The following is a 15,579-nucleotide window of genomic DNA, read 5'->3' on the forward strand; positions in this document are numbered from 1 at the left end:
TTAACACAAAAAAAAAAAACTTGTCGCTGAGATTTCATACTGTAGTTTCAATTCATTTGAATGTAGTTTCTGCCACAAGTAAACCTTGTCAATCACTTACAATGTAAGATCATTTGTTGCGTTACACTACCCACGTGTCAACCACTTGACTGTAGCTATCACTTGACTGTAGCTGCCTACCGAAGAGAGGATCAATAACAAACGTAGCCGAGTTAACATTTAAAGGAGTGTTATTTTGACACTAAGATTTCAAAGAATGATGTAGTAAGACTGGAATTATAATGCTAATATCATTGAACATGTATTACAAACCATAGATATCCCGCTCGTGAAGTGTCCTTTCCACATACTTTTTCACTTTTTAGAGTCACCTTTTGGAAATCCAGATGATATAGGTAGCCTACAATGTAGGCTAAACTACAAACCTAAGTTTTTTGTAGTGACGATGAGACGAGTGGGAGGAGGTTGATTTCTACCTCGTCTGGTATTAGTCAGATAAGGGGAGGAGTCTCTCACTGACAAGAGACTGGCTCTTCTGAGTTTGTCTGCTCCCTAAAATAGCAGTTCGTGTGTAAATGTGACTGAAATTACGTGTATGTCTATTGGAGCCTCTGATATAGAGTGTCTATATACAACGAGGAACTTGGGAGACAAGGTGAGTAGCAAAAATAGCAACAATATTGCACAGAGGGGCACTAGTGAGAGAGAGAGAAAGCGCAAGAGGAAGACGTAGAGTGAATTTGGGATCGAAAAGCCATCCCATACTGTAGCCTGCCTACATGTAGCGCTATGTGATTATGCCATGCCAGTTTCAGTGTTTATATTCTGGATGAATATAGTATGAACTATTGTTTATTAGTATTCCTAATAATAGGCGACACTTATTTTAGATATACATTGATTTTACCCTAGATGCCCGTGCGTCTTTGCTCTTATAGCTCCAATAAGTAAACAGTTATGCTTTATCTTATTTGGTAGCCTACAGTAATTCGATCAACTTTATAGTCTGTCAATTTCAGGATATTTCTTAGAATAATAGATTATATCAATCGTCTTGAATTACTAATGCCTAGCTATGACTTTACTATAACTTGTTTACTGATTATGTTTGTGAGCGCGCAATATCGTAGAGTTAACAGTGTCGTGGACTTCTCAGACAACGGGAGGAATGCGTTTGCTTGCAATTTTACTTGGTTTTGTATTATCTACGTTGAAATATATATATATATATTCACATCAATGCCATCACATCATAATAGATTACATGCCATCAGATTACTTTTCGGCTTTTTGCTTTGGTTGCTTTGAAATCCTTTATAATTGTCTGTGTAGACTAGGCGAATTAATATAACCGTCTATGTGCACTATAACTGTATGAACAACTAAAACTTGACTTTATCCATTCCATTGCATACCACTGTAAAATCGAATGCATTTTCTTAGTTGTGGACTAGAATATTTCCTTATTTTACTAGGTTCACAATAATAAGTTAGTAGCCTAAACATGTGATTACTTTGTTATAAACAAATAATAGTAATATATAGTAGTCTATACAGTGTCAGTTTATTGGTAAAGATACTTTGCATTGTTAGTTCTGAAATCTACATTTTGCTGGTCAGCTGGTGGTGGTCATTTGTCCATTTAGAACTAGGCTACTCCAACTTCTATTGTTGCTTTTATCACTGCTATTTGCTTGAGTTAGGGCAACATCTCCTCTGCTATGGAGCAATGTATGTTTGCCACCAATAAGATGTGACGTATGTCTATTTTTGAAGCAATTTTGTTTTCTTATAGTAGGCCTATGTCTTGTTCTCAGTTATAAGGGACTATTTTGATGATATATTATATTTATAGTTTGAAGCTGATGGGTTTTTTTTTAGCCTGGAGCATATCTCCAGTAAGGATTCATCCCAGCTACATCAAACTTATTCCCAGTAAAGGATTAATACAGCAATGCTTCAATCTTTTGAATGGAAGAGTCATTGCACCTGTTTTCTATGGTTTTATTTCTAATTACAAGCCTGATGAGAGGCAGTCTGGTCACAGTGAATAGTTAGGAGAATGACCTCAACATCAGTGTTTTTCTGCACTAATGACAGAATGGATTTAACAGATTTACAGCTACAATATTATGAAGGAGCCATGGTGGTATTGACTGTATTGATTTGTTGTGATCATTTATCTGCTATTTAAAATGAACATACATCATTAAATGAAGGTTCAACATAATAACAAATGACACTTTTCTGATTCAGCATATTTGTTTTGGAAGGCCACAAGCCATATTGTAGGTGTCAGTGTAAAGAGTTATGTACAATCAAGAGCTCGTAAACTCACACAAATGGTCAAATAATAAACCCCAGGACCTTAGTTTGTTGTAGATGATTTACTGGCACTGTGAACTTCAGTATGAGGACAAAAGTTTATGGCATCTCCACTTGACTTGACCCCATTGTATATAATTCCAGACAGATAACAGTAGAGAGTGTTTAGTTGATACTGACTGATAAATGTCTAATGTTTCCCCCCCCCCCCCCCCCCGGTTTCCCCAACCATGAGGTATACCTAGCTTGTTGATAATGAAAATAGCAAAAAATTTTAAGGGACGGCAGTCTTGGCAGCAATATAAAGGTATATCTGTGTGTATTTTTATTGAGTGTCTGTTTTGGTCCCGTCTGCATTCATTTTTCCCCCAACCGATTACTGCCCCAGCTTATAGAAAGGTGATTTGCTGCAGTACAGTTAACTTATTTAAGAACTTATAGTAAAATTGGTCATATGGCACTCATAGTATGATAGTATCCTGATCTGTAATATACATCCTTGTCTGTAATATATATATATTTGTGGCCTTATTAATGAAAGAGCAATGCAATGTTTTGTTTGTTTGTTATGTCAGGGTGCAGTAGATACAGTTATTCATTTAATATCATCTTTCTCAGTACCATATTACATAATGTGTGTGTGTTTGTGTGTTCAGGCCTAAATGTCTCTCTGTAAATTGATAGATGTGTAAATACAGTATTTGTTGTGAGTGAAGAAAGTTGACCCAGGTAAAAGGGAGAAGTTCTGAGGTGGTGATTGGTGTGAGGAGTGGGGGTCTGGAGTGTCTCCCACCTCGCTTCTCTTCATAGCACCAGAATATCACAGCTTGGATTCAGCTCCTTCCAGGAGACACACAGGAGAAACGTTGAGTGTGTGGGCAAGTCGGATATGCAATTAACGCTGGTTGTCAGAAAGAGAATGCTGGCGTTTACACCATGCCTCTGAATTAATGAGCGAAACACTTTCTCAACTCTCCTCTCCCCCTCCCAGGACATTTTTCCCAAGGAGGAAAACGCAGCAGGAAGCTTAACGCAAGCGAGGGAAGCATTGAAGGGAAAGGAAGAGACAGACAGGAGCTGGATTTTCCCATAAAGAGAATATCACTGCTTTGATAGTTGGGTAAGCCACGTGTTCTTAAAAATCTTGGTATTGTTGTTGTTGTTTACCTGTTCATTTACTCTCCTGTTTTTTTAAAGAGTCACTTAACTTACTTAATTGTATATGCCATGGATCTCCATAGGGTTGGATTATGTCAACCTTTGTCCTATGGTGATTAGGTACTCATAAAACATTGTGATATAAGATGGCATCGCCCCCTATTGGCCAACCCCCAAAATTGTTTTTGTGAGAAAAAAAAACTCAGTTAAAACAACTGTTGGGCTATAGCCAGAAATTGCATGCTATAACTTGACGAAAGATTTGTTTGTTGAAAGCCTGGACAAAGCCTAAGTGGAGGAAAAGCTTAGATAATATTTCGGGTGGAGCTTCCATATGGCCAGGTCAGTGTGTGTGTGTGTGTGTTTGTGTGTGTCTGTGTGGCATGCACATGATGGAGTGACAGTCAACTGATGAGGAACGGGCTGTTTTACCATAGTGAGTTAGGTTATAAATCATGGGCTTGATAGAAGCGTACCGTCTTCAGAACTATAATTGTTTGTTATATTTCTCATAAAGCTGTGATTGAGAATAGCATATGCCTCGGCCTATAGATTCCATCTTTCATTCTTGTAATTTTTGATAGCGGCACATTATAGACAACTCCTTCTTAAGCTATTAGAATATTTAGGAAATAACTTGTCTTGAAGCTTTTATGATAGACCTAGTAGGAGGATAGGTTATGGGCTATTTGGTTTTCAACCTCGCATGGGGGGATTTTTCCTGGCACACACAGAAAATCTATTTCTTAATCAGCTTAAACTTGATTGAACTTTATTTTTCTGTAGTCTATTTATATTGTTTGTTCACTCTCATTATTAGTCCCCCGGCTAAGTTAAGTTTTTAGGGAATTTCAAAAATATTTTGCTCTCTCCGACTCCATTCTTTGCGGCACGGTGCAAGTCAAGTTCAAATAGGCTAAACCATCGTCTGTCACATAACGATGTCGTCAACATCGATGATGGCTGTCAGTCATCGCTGATAGATGATGCTGTTGTAATATCGCCCAACCCTAGATCTCCAGTAATGTTTTATGCTTTCTTTGGTCCTTTTGGTTATTCTCTTTATCTCAAGTGGGAAACATCATTAAGACCATCTGGTTTCATGAGAGTGTCAGCTGTACATGGATTTTGTAGTGTTCACCATGTTACACCATTGTACTGTGGCACAGCACTTCCCCTACAGTACACTTGAGAGCTGAACTGGTGTCAACTGCAGCTGACTCATCAGGCACAGTTTTCTAGCACATTTTTTGAGAGTTCTACAAGACTACTTGTTTTGAGAGAACCAGTAGCTAACACAATTAACCTTTAAACTTATTTAGATAGATACAATAACAAAGAAGAGAAGCAAAGAATACAGGTTGTGTATCACACCTCCCCACAATCAACAAGTATCAGCAAGTATTACATTTTTTCATCAAAGTACTGAATGTGTTTATACATTGAGGTGTAAATTAGTAGTTGTTTCACTCTTACTCTCTATTTATTCACTAGTGTGACTGCGGCCCTATGTAGGAAGTCCTCTCTTATTCTCAGAGTTAGGTGTGAGGGAACTTTGGCAATTATGTTCAATATATTTGTCAGAGCAACAACAGGAAAAACACTATGCTTCTTCTCTATGTCCACTTTGCTTAGTTTCTGTGTTACAAAGCCCTCTGCACATGCTCTCAGCAACATGATTCATTGTTTAACGGAGCTCCATCATCAAACTGGAGATTCCAGCATTCTCCCGTGAGACCTGGAGGCAGGATGCAGAATCTTGAGCCTAGCAGACAATTGTGTACGCTCTAGACTATTTATTCTAAAGGAACGCTTCCTGAGTACTTTAATAAATAAAATGGGTATAAATGTAGTTATTCTATTCCAGAAAGGGCGAACCATGAATATGGATGTTCATTCTTGTGTTTATACACTGCATCAAATCAACTCTGACTTCCCCTTCTATCGTGTGTGGCTACTGCAATGGCTGTGTAACCCATAGGAATGCACAGTGTCCTAGCGGTGTCACCCAACCCCACAACCCAATCCAACAGAGAGCTGAGCTCCAAACCCAGAAACCCCTGGCTCCCTCCTGTCTGACCACCAGGTCACAGAGCCTCACCTTTGATGCTAAATGGGTTAGTTACCCCCAGGATACCAGCCAGTTTGACAAAAACACCCAATTATCGTTTAAAATGTGTCACAAAAATCACATAATACAATATAAAAAATTGGATTTGATTTGATTTGGTCACAGAGCCTCACCTTTCTCCTCTCTCCTGTCTCCTGTAGGCTGATTCAAAGCATTGACAGTAAGGCCTACCTCTGACAAGAGCTCTCATAATTGCTTAATTTTGTCCTTTTCCATCAGATTTCCCTTTAAAAGGCTCAGCAGTAACAGAAAATAACGTATTCTACAAATCCAAATTGACACAGGTAGCGCGGAAAGAGGGAATATTACTGGAAACTTTCTAGGTTTACCACTAAACTACCAGAATTTTACTAGCTTTCAAGTTTTGGAAGGAATTTTATAAAATTACATCTCGTGGCCTTTTTGGATACTTCAGATTATCACAGATGTGTGTGGCCTGATCACATAATACAATATCAAAAATTGGATTTGATTTGATTTGGTCACAGAGCCTCACCTTTGATGCTAAATGGGTTAGTTACCCCCAGGATACCAGCCAGTTTGACAAACACACAAAATTATAATTTAAAATGTGTATCAAAATATTAGCTCCTTGTTCGTTTTTCCTCTCTCCTCCAGTCTCACAAAACTGAGTCAAGTTATTCTGCAAATACGTTGTGGAGTGTGCCAAATCAAACTATCATGCTATGAGGCTGCACAGTTGGAACTTTATTAGGCAGGCCCTTAATGTGCTGTGATGATGACTTCCAAACCGTTAGCCTGTGGATCAGGGACCAGCCCTGGCACAGGCTAATATACCACATGTACACTTTATAAATACGGCTTAATATCCTACATGGCGGTGCGGTTTCAAAGTTAATATAATTAAAATATTTTGAAATCATATTCAAACATTTATTATGCAGTTAATTTTTTCTTCTTTTTTTAAAGAAAAGCCACACTCAAATATATAATTAGACATGATTTTAAATCTGAAATTAAGAAAGATTTATACTAATAACGTACAGTGGTGCGGCCGATTGTCAATGTATACTTGGAAAAGCAAATGTAAAAAGCACAAATTTTTCCTTTAGACCTATTTATAATTCTCATCACATCTGCCTGCTATGTCACTGTAGTATGTCAACAAAGCAACTCTGTTGACAATTAGCCCCCTATCATTCTGACCTAAATATCAATATCCTAAACTACAGTGGCTTATAAACATCTGATAGCCTGAAAAACTGTTTCTAACAGAAGCATGAGTGAACCACTCACTCATGCACTGTTGTCTAAGGGAGCACCTAACAGTGACCTTTCAACTGTCCTGCCCTTGGCTGTGACCTCTGGTAGTAAGCCACCCCATACGGCCCACTCAGCACATGTGCTGCTGAGAAGGGCAGAGCGGCTTAAAGATAGACAGCTTCTTCCTGTCTTCTTTGCCTTTCCCCTTCGAGCCCTCAGTCAGACAGAGTTGTCCTTACCCCCTCAGCTCTCTCTGGTCATACTGAAGAATCAGCTGAACCAAAGCGGCAGCCTCAATCTGCAGCTAATCCTCTTTCACTACTATCATCCCTGTCTCTCTCTCCCCTTCACTGTTTAAGTGGCCCACACAGGGTTAAGACTGCAAGTCAACTTTGAATGTGAAAATGTTTTACTTGTTGAAGTAAACAGTCTTGAGGAAGTTCATAGTGTAAATTGAGTTATCAATGGTTTATGATAACCTTTTTAAAAGTTTCATAAGGACATTATGAACCATTTTTTACCAGGTATTAGATGATCACAGCTCTTTCTATATGACATTGATTTGGGCTATTGCCATTTGAATGTCTCCTGTAGGCTGATTCAAAGCATTGACAGTAAGGCCTACCTCTGACAAGAGCTCTCATATTTGCTTAATGTAGTCCTTTTCCATCAGATTTCCCTTTAAAAGGCTCAGCAGTAACAGAAAATAACGTATTCTACGAATCCAAATTGACACAGGTAGTGCGGAAAGAGGGAATATTACTGGAAACTTTCTAAGTTTACCACTAAACTACCAGAATTTTACTAGCTTTCAGGTTTTGGGTTAATTTTAATAAAATGACATCTCGTGGCCTTTTTGGATACTTCAGATTATCACAGATGTTCCTCTGTGTGGCCTGATCACATAATACAATATAAAACATTTGATTTGATTTGAAATGTCCGTATCCTGCACGGTTCACATATCATATGCTGCATTTAGACAGGCAGCCCAATTCTGATCTTTTTTTCACTAATTGCTTAAAAAAGATCTGATGTGAATAGATCTGATGTGATTAGTCAAAAGACCAATTAGTGGACTAAAAGATCAGAATTTGTCTGCCTGTCTAAACGCAGCTTATGATACGTGAACCGTGCAGGATACGGACATCTAAAAGGGTACTTTTGAGATATTGATATTACTATTTTCAAGGTTGAATAAATCAATGTGAATTTTTCTCAGAACATAGACTTACCTCATATTTTAGAGGACTCCATAACGAGTATAATGACACCAAGATATTGTCTGTATCATGTGTGGTTCACAGATCAAAGGTTCTGACAGGAGGCATGTATAGGTCTCAAAATACAAATGTAAAAAGCATGTCAAACATCCTTCCTTCCAATGAAGTTTCTATGTGAGAATTGACAGATTTTTTTTTATTTGGGACATGCTGTCGTGGAATCGCCCCTAAGTGAAATTGACTAGAGCAGTTTTCATGTTGAGTCATGTTGGATCAACAGTGCACTCCAATCTTTAGATGTCTTTCTTTCTGAGTGCATTTCTGACAGGCTCTCTACAGATAAAAAATAAAGCAGTGCCACGCCACTATGGCATTCGAAGAAATGGTACACATCATTAAAACAAACTGAGGGCTAAACTGACACATTGTCATAACAAATGTGACGCACTTGTATTGCATGTGAACTTTAAGGTGTACCGCTATGTTACTTAATTGGAGTAGGACAAGAACCATACTTTTAGTTTGATATATTCACCTCTACCAAGTCAAGTTAAGTGACTTGAGTTATACCGAGGACTGACAAAAGATATAAACTGAGAAAAAATAAGTAGTACATGCATGCTAGCTGCAGTGTGGCTTCTGAGGTTAGCGTGTTAAAGCTTCTGCTATGTGGTGGAGCAGAGGGGATGGCAACAAACAATGTCACCATGCACCTGATGGACCTCTGGTCTCTCATTCTACAATATTAGTGTCACTATTGATACGTTAGCAAAACCACAATCATGTTGTGCATCATAAAAACAAGAGCCTTATGTACATAGTCAAGGAAGTCCATCCTGTGGTTGATTTGTTTGTTCTTTGTTTGCATGATACTGTAGGTGTCAGAAATGGATTTGTTGCATCGTAATAGCAGATTAAGAAAAAAAAAGCGCTAGCCTAACAGATAACACTGAAATACATACATTATCATAGATCAGAATTGTTTTAGGAATTTTCCCATTCATTTAAGGAAAACATCACTTTGCTGAGTTGCAGTTTGACTGAATTTCAATGAGACTTTGAAAAAACATTAAGGAATACATTATAATCTAATTTGCCAGATCAAAAGATTTCTTGTGACCGCTAATATGCTCCCCTGTATCCCATTTAAGACACATCCACTTACGGTAATCTGAACATAAAAAGTTTGGAGTCCCGATGGAGGACCTGAGTTGTCTTGCAGGGTCTATAGGGTTGCACATTTTGGGGAATATTCAGAAGTGGAAATTTTCCATGGGAATATATGGGAATTAATGGGAATATATGCAAATTAATATTAATACCATTTAAATGTAGATGTGTTTTACATTGGATATATTTACCATATCATATGGAGACAGAAACATAAACCTTGTACCATATCATAAGTAGACATAATTCGGGTGGCAGGTAGCCTAGTGGTTAGAGTGTTGGATTTGTAACCGAAAGGCTGCAAGATCAAATCCCCCGAGCTGACAAGGTAAAAATCTGTTGTTCTGTCCCTGAACAAGGCAGTTAACCCACTGTTCCTAGGCCGTCATTGAAAATAAGAATTTGTTCTTAACTGAATTGCCTAGTTAAATAAAGGTAAAAAAAAATTGCAAATGATGAAATCCTTCCACTAGAAAAAAAAACAGATTTAGTTACGAATGTAACTTTAATTAAATGAGTTGACTCTTCACATGGGATGATTTCACTGAACAACAAAACAAAGGGAATATTGAATGATCCCCAATGATCCATTGCATCTCCCAAAATGTGTAAAATGATTTAGTCTGGAAACTAAAGCTTTGGTTGTCTTCCTCTCAGGCTTCCATGTCTTCTCCCTGGACCTTCTCAATGTCCACCTCTTGAACATCAGACTCTGAGGCCTCATCTTCACGGTCACTTTCCAACAATGTTGAGGATGGCTCGTTGTCAGGCTTAAAAAGCCTTAATTTTTCAACCCTTGTTGGTCAGCCTGTTGCGTGCTTTGATGTGTGTGTTTCCAAACAACAACCAGTTGCGCTCTGAGGCGCCTGATTTTGGTGGGATTTAGAGGATGATGGAGGCAACAGGGGAAAGAGCCTCAGATCCACAAAGTCCCTTCCACCAGGTGACTGATGAGATATGTTGGCACGACTGCCATATTGCATCTCCATCCCAAAGCCCTTGCTTGGAAGTGTACTTCACCAGACTGCCAAGCACCTTGCCCTTATCCAAGCCAAGGTGGCGAGACACTGTAGTGATGACACCATAAGCCTTGTTGATCTCTGCACTACACAGGATGCTCTTGCCAGCATACTTGGGGCCCAACATGTATGCTGCGGCGTGTATGGGCTTCAGGCAGAAGTCTTCATGCTTTTTAATGTATTTCAAAACTGCAGTTTCCTCTGCTTGGAGCAACAGTGAAGTGGGCAGGGCAGTACATATGTTTTCTCTTACATCTGCAAGCAGAGTCTGAAAATCAGACAGGATGGCATCGTTTCCCTCAATCCGTGCAATGGCTACTGCTATAGGTTTCAGGAGTTTCAGGCTGATCCACTTGATGGGGCTGTCCATATCGGCAGACTGTGATATGGCCATTTCTTGGAGAGACTCATTCCCCTCCAGGAGACCGTCAAACATGATGACAACACCACCCCAATGGGTGTTGCTGGGCAGCTTCAATGTGGTGCTCTTATTCTTCTCACTTTGCTTGGTGAGGTAGATTGCTGCTATAACTTGATGACCCTTCACATACCTAACAATTTCCTTGGCTCTCTTGTAGAGTGTATCCATTGTTTTCAGTGCCATGATGTCATTGAGGAGCAGATTCAATGCATGAGCAGCACAGCCAATGGGTGTGATGTGAAGGTAGGACTCCACTTTAGACCAAGCAGCATTCATGTTCGCAGCATTGTCTGTCACCAGTGCAAATACCTTCTGTGGTCCAAGGTAATTGATGACTGCCTTCAGCTCATCTACAATGTAGAGACCAGTGTGTATGTTGTCCCTTGTGTCTGTGCTCTTGTAGAATACTGGTTGAGGGGTGGAGATGATGTAGTTAATTATTCCTTGCCCACGAACATTCGACTACCGATCAGAGATGATTGCAATACAGTCTGCTTCCTCTATGATTTGCTTGACCTTCACTTGAGCTCTGTTAATCTCTGCATCCAGCAAGTGAGTAGATAAAGCATTTCTGGTTGGAGGGGTAAATGCTGGCAAAGAACATTCAGAAATATCTTACAATGCACATTGCCTGTGAGAATCAGAGGTGAACCAGTTGCATATGCAGCTTGAGCAAGACAGTCATCAGCATTTCTCTGACTATGTTCATTGAGTCAAATAAACTTCTGATTCCAGGAGCTGTTGCTATCGATAAGGTGTCTGTTTCATAATTTTCACCTTGAATAGAAGTAGAGGGACTTTTGTCAGAGGTTGCTTGTTGTGAGCTCCGAGGGAACTTATGCACTTGGCCAGATGATTCTGTATCTTTGTTGCATTCTTCACATATGATTTGGCTCAGTATTTGCAAAAGTACACTGCTTTTCCTTCTACATTAGTTGCAGTGAAATGTCTCCACACATCAGAGAGTGCCCGTGGCATTTTCCTGTAAAGATGAGAAAAAAATTGTAAGAAAAACCCCAAATACAATTCCATGTACAGATAAATAGTTAAGCAGTTACTTACTCCTTTGTAAGATAAATGTTTAAAAATGAAACATGTATGGAAATAGGTGAATTAACACTCCTCAGTTAGCAGGTTCAAGCAAGCTAAAACCCACATGGTAACAAAAACTAACTAGCAGAAATTGTTAACAAGTTATAAATTATTTCAACACACTTTGCTGTATGCTACTATTTACTAGTTAACAAAAAAATAATGTATGTCATATAAAATATATTCACCCCACCCAGTATTGTAATCAAAACTTTAAAAGCATGTAGTCCTTGGCTCAGACAGTGTAGTAGTAAGGGCTCAATTGCATCTCATTAGTGTGCAAGATCTTGAGAATCAGCTGTACATGGAAGAGTGCACTGCACATGTGATGGAAGAATGCACTGTGCATGCAAAGGGTTGCAATTCCATTGAATTGGGCATAGTTTAACCAAAATATGCCAGGAGACCTCACTGTTATAAGTTAACTTTTTTGATGAATTTAAGCAAAATTCCCGAAATACCCAGGCTTAACATCCCATGGAAAATTTCCGGAAACATTCCAGAGCTGTCATCAAGGCTAAGGGTGGCTACTTTGAAGATTCTGAAATATAAAATATATTTGATTTGTTTAACACTTTTTTGGTTACTACATGATTTCATAAATGTTATTTCATAGTTTTGATGCCTTCACTGTTATTCTACAATGTAGAAAATAGTAAGAATAAAGAACAACTATGGAATGATTAGGTGTGTCCAAACCTTTGACTGATACTATACATACAAAAGTATAGAATTGAATCTGATTAGGTGTGTCCTGAATAATAAACAGATTTGCAGGTGTATGGCTTGTATTTGGGGATCTGGAGGTCATAGTCCCTAGTGTGACCCCATGCAGTCAGTAAGTACAGTTGCTGGTGGTGACCTAACACCCTCTTCTGGTTTGAAAGCTGGTCGGGTCCACCTCTGGACTCAGACTATAAGTCCCACTATCTCTCTGCTCTGAGGGTCGTGTTTGAGCAGGATGACCGGTAGTTTTGTTTTCAAACTGAGCATTTTAAGTAATTAGGGACACTAGGGGTAGGGGGTTTAAGTCCACATGGTTGTTTTGTATTCAGCAAAACATGTAGCGTTGTGTGTGTGACGCTTACGAACTTGATCTTGATTTCAGAATGTCTTTACTCACCTTTGCTTTGACACTGTACAATTATATCAGAAGTAGGTGCAGCCCAAAAACATTCTCCCCATCAATTTCCCCTACTATGCTCCTACACCAGTGTACGAAAGGAGACTTGACCCTTGCCATATGAGGAGAAGTGGAAGGCGGGGCAGGGACGTGTCACTAATACTGGGCTGGGCATGACATCATTCCTTGGCCTTTACAGCCCTGGCAGCATCCAACCAGGGAAAACATTACATCACTCCTGTAGTAAAACATGTAGTCTCACAATAACAACTTAGTGCTGGGAGAGGTAATACATTACAGGTTATCACCTGGAATGGAAAAACATTTGTAGATGTCTGAAATGTTTGAGTTTGAAAGTGAGCTGTTTTGATATGGTGATTTATATTAGGGCACTCTGTCTTTCTTCATCCCCCCAAAATATATTTAATCCCTGTCCAGGTTGCAGTAGTTGTACCCTACTCTCCATCTCCAGAGCCCAGCTCTCTGAAGCCTCTGTTTGAGAGTGTGTTGAGGCTGCCAGTTGTCTGTGCCCTCCCCTCCCTCCCTTCTCTTCTCCTTCTCTCTACCAGTCCAGTCTCTCTCTGCCTGGGAGCAGACTGTGTGGCTTCCGTGAGCTGCTGATCCAGGTGAAATGGTAGACAAAACCCACTGGTCTATCAGCTGTTCTCTGGCTGTACTCGGCCAGTGTCACACTCAATGCTCCCCAGCTTGTTCCTAGTCCCCTCCCTCCCTCCCCTCGGCCCTCCTGTCACTGACCCAGCTGCCAACAGTGTTCAGACCATGTATGGGGGAGAGGCATCCGTCACCAGCAACTGGGCCACAGGCTATCACAGAACAGTTAGGCTGAAAAGATTCCTGGAGAGGCAGGCAGCAGGGCCAGTGGGTTTATCTCACTGTGTGTTGTGTTGTGTGTGCGTGTGCGTGCGAGCGTGCATGCTTATGTGTGTGTGTGTAGTTATGTATGGATGTGAGGGTATGTTTGTTTGATGACCTATCAAACTGTTTGATGACCAATCAAAGTGGTGATCACAATGTGTCTGTCCTATTGACTTTAAAAGGAATGGGTTTGATTTGGTATAATATCGAGTCAGAGGACATTTAGGGAATTCCAAAAGGCTGAGTTGTACATCTACAAAACATGTAAATTGTGTTAAAGATGGATTGTATCAGCTCTACTTTCTCCACCCATACACAATTCCTGTTGTTCCCCAGCACCGGTATGTTATGGAGGTACTGAATCATTATGCAAACTGAGTCAATTCTTCCTGGAATGCCTGGAAATATTCATAATATTGTTTATTTGATGTCGAGCCCTTTGCTTAAACAATACATTCTTGCATAATTTACAATACTTTTATCCTTGATCTTGAGACGGATTAGTTGGAGGAAAGTTTTCATGTTTTGTTCAGATTCAGTCTTCTGAGCAACAAACAACAAGTATAGAGAAAATACTTTAAAATGACTCATTTTGTGTCCTTTGTGTCCTGTAAGAACGTAGCTTTTCCAAGGATATGCCCCCATTCAAACCTGATTGCATAAACACCAGTCATGCACCAGGCAGACACTGTTTATATAAGAGCACATTTTTATTTCAAAGTGAAAATTGTTACTCAGCTTTGACTTGGTATTGAAGTAAAATTACCTTGCATCCCATGAACGTTCTCCCTGGTGCCTACATGATGTGATTGTGTTTAATGTTATCTCTACTGTACATCTTTCCTCTTCTCCCTGTCGGTTTTAACAAGGACCCATTTACAATAAACGGAAGAGGTTTTATCATGCCAAAAACACTAAACAACCAATAGGAACCAGCCGACATAAAACTGATTTGTTGAAAATTAAGGCTTACGTTGTAATGGAAACAAATGGTTTCACCTTGCCAAAGTGATATGGATTTATTGGCTGTATGTTGAAATCAGTCTATTAAACCAATTACAATTATGTTGTTTAGCATTAGAAAATCTTCCAACTGTTGTACTTTTACCTCAAGGGATTAGTGTTACATTTAGTCATTTCCACAATCATCCATGTAGGCCTAGGTTTGTGTGGAGTCATATTTTTAATTTTTTATCTAATCAATGTTGAACCTTTCACAGTTATTGTGAGTCATAACTGTCCATGCTGCTTGGGTTGCATAAACATTTTATGTAATGGAACACTGAGCAACAGAGGGATGGAGAGCACAAGAAAAATGGGAAGAGAAAATCTAATATTTATTCCAAGCCATTTTTAAACTCCCATTAAAAGAAGCACCAGTGCTCTGTTGGTCAGGACAGGAAGAAACACACTAACAGCCAACAGAAACTAGACAGGATGTGTACAACACAATATGGTAAACTCAGAGCAGTTTAATTTGTTTGTGTAGTTAAATCTGCCCGCTGTTGATCAAACAACATATTTGAAGGAGAATGAAATATCTAAACTGAATCGGAAAGTCTCATCTGGATATTCAGTGAATTTAGAGAGGGGATGAGAGTGAGGAACTGTAGTGCTGCCGATACACATTAATGCATGACGTCCCTAACATCCTTACACAGCGTATTCCCCCAGGAGGAAGATCTTGATTCATCTGTGCTGTTTACCATTTCAGTGTTGTGTTCTATGGAACATCAAAAGGCTGCCATGCCACTTAGCACAGCTTGTAGGGGGCCTGGGGGGTAGGGGGCTGTCGCACCCCTCTGCGTTGGTGGGAT

General features: G+C 39.5%; 1 protein-coding gene across 6 annotated transcripts in view; it reads left to right on the forward strand.

Annotated features, from left to right (window-relative positions):
• Nucleotides 1-456: 456 nt before the first annotated feature.
• The window catches only part of LOC139401554 (myocyte-specific enhancer factor 2A-like), a 121,547-nt gene continuing 106,424 nt past the window's right edge, over nt 457-15,579 (forward strand). For all 6 annotated transcript variants that reach the window (XM_071145739.1, XM_071145984.1, XM_071145725.1 and 3 more), the window contains exons 1-2: nt 457-655; nt 3,317-3,445. The gene's annotated coding sequence lies outside the window, so the exon portion shown is untranslated. The remainder of the gene's footprint in view (nt 656-3,316; nt 3,446-15,579) is intronic.

This window comes from Oncorhynchus clarkii, chromosome 1 (assembly GCF_045791955.1).
Source record: "Oncorhynchus clarkii lewisi isolate Uvic-CL-2024 chromosome 1, UVic_Ocla_1.0, whole genome shotgun sequence".
Lineage (NCBI taxonomy): Eukaryota > Metazoa > Chordata > Actinopteri > Salmoniformes > Salmonidae > Oncorhynchus > Oncorhynchus clarkii.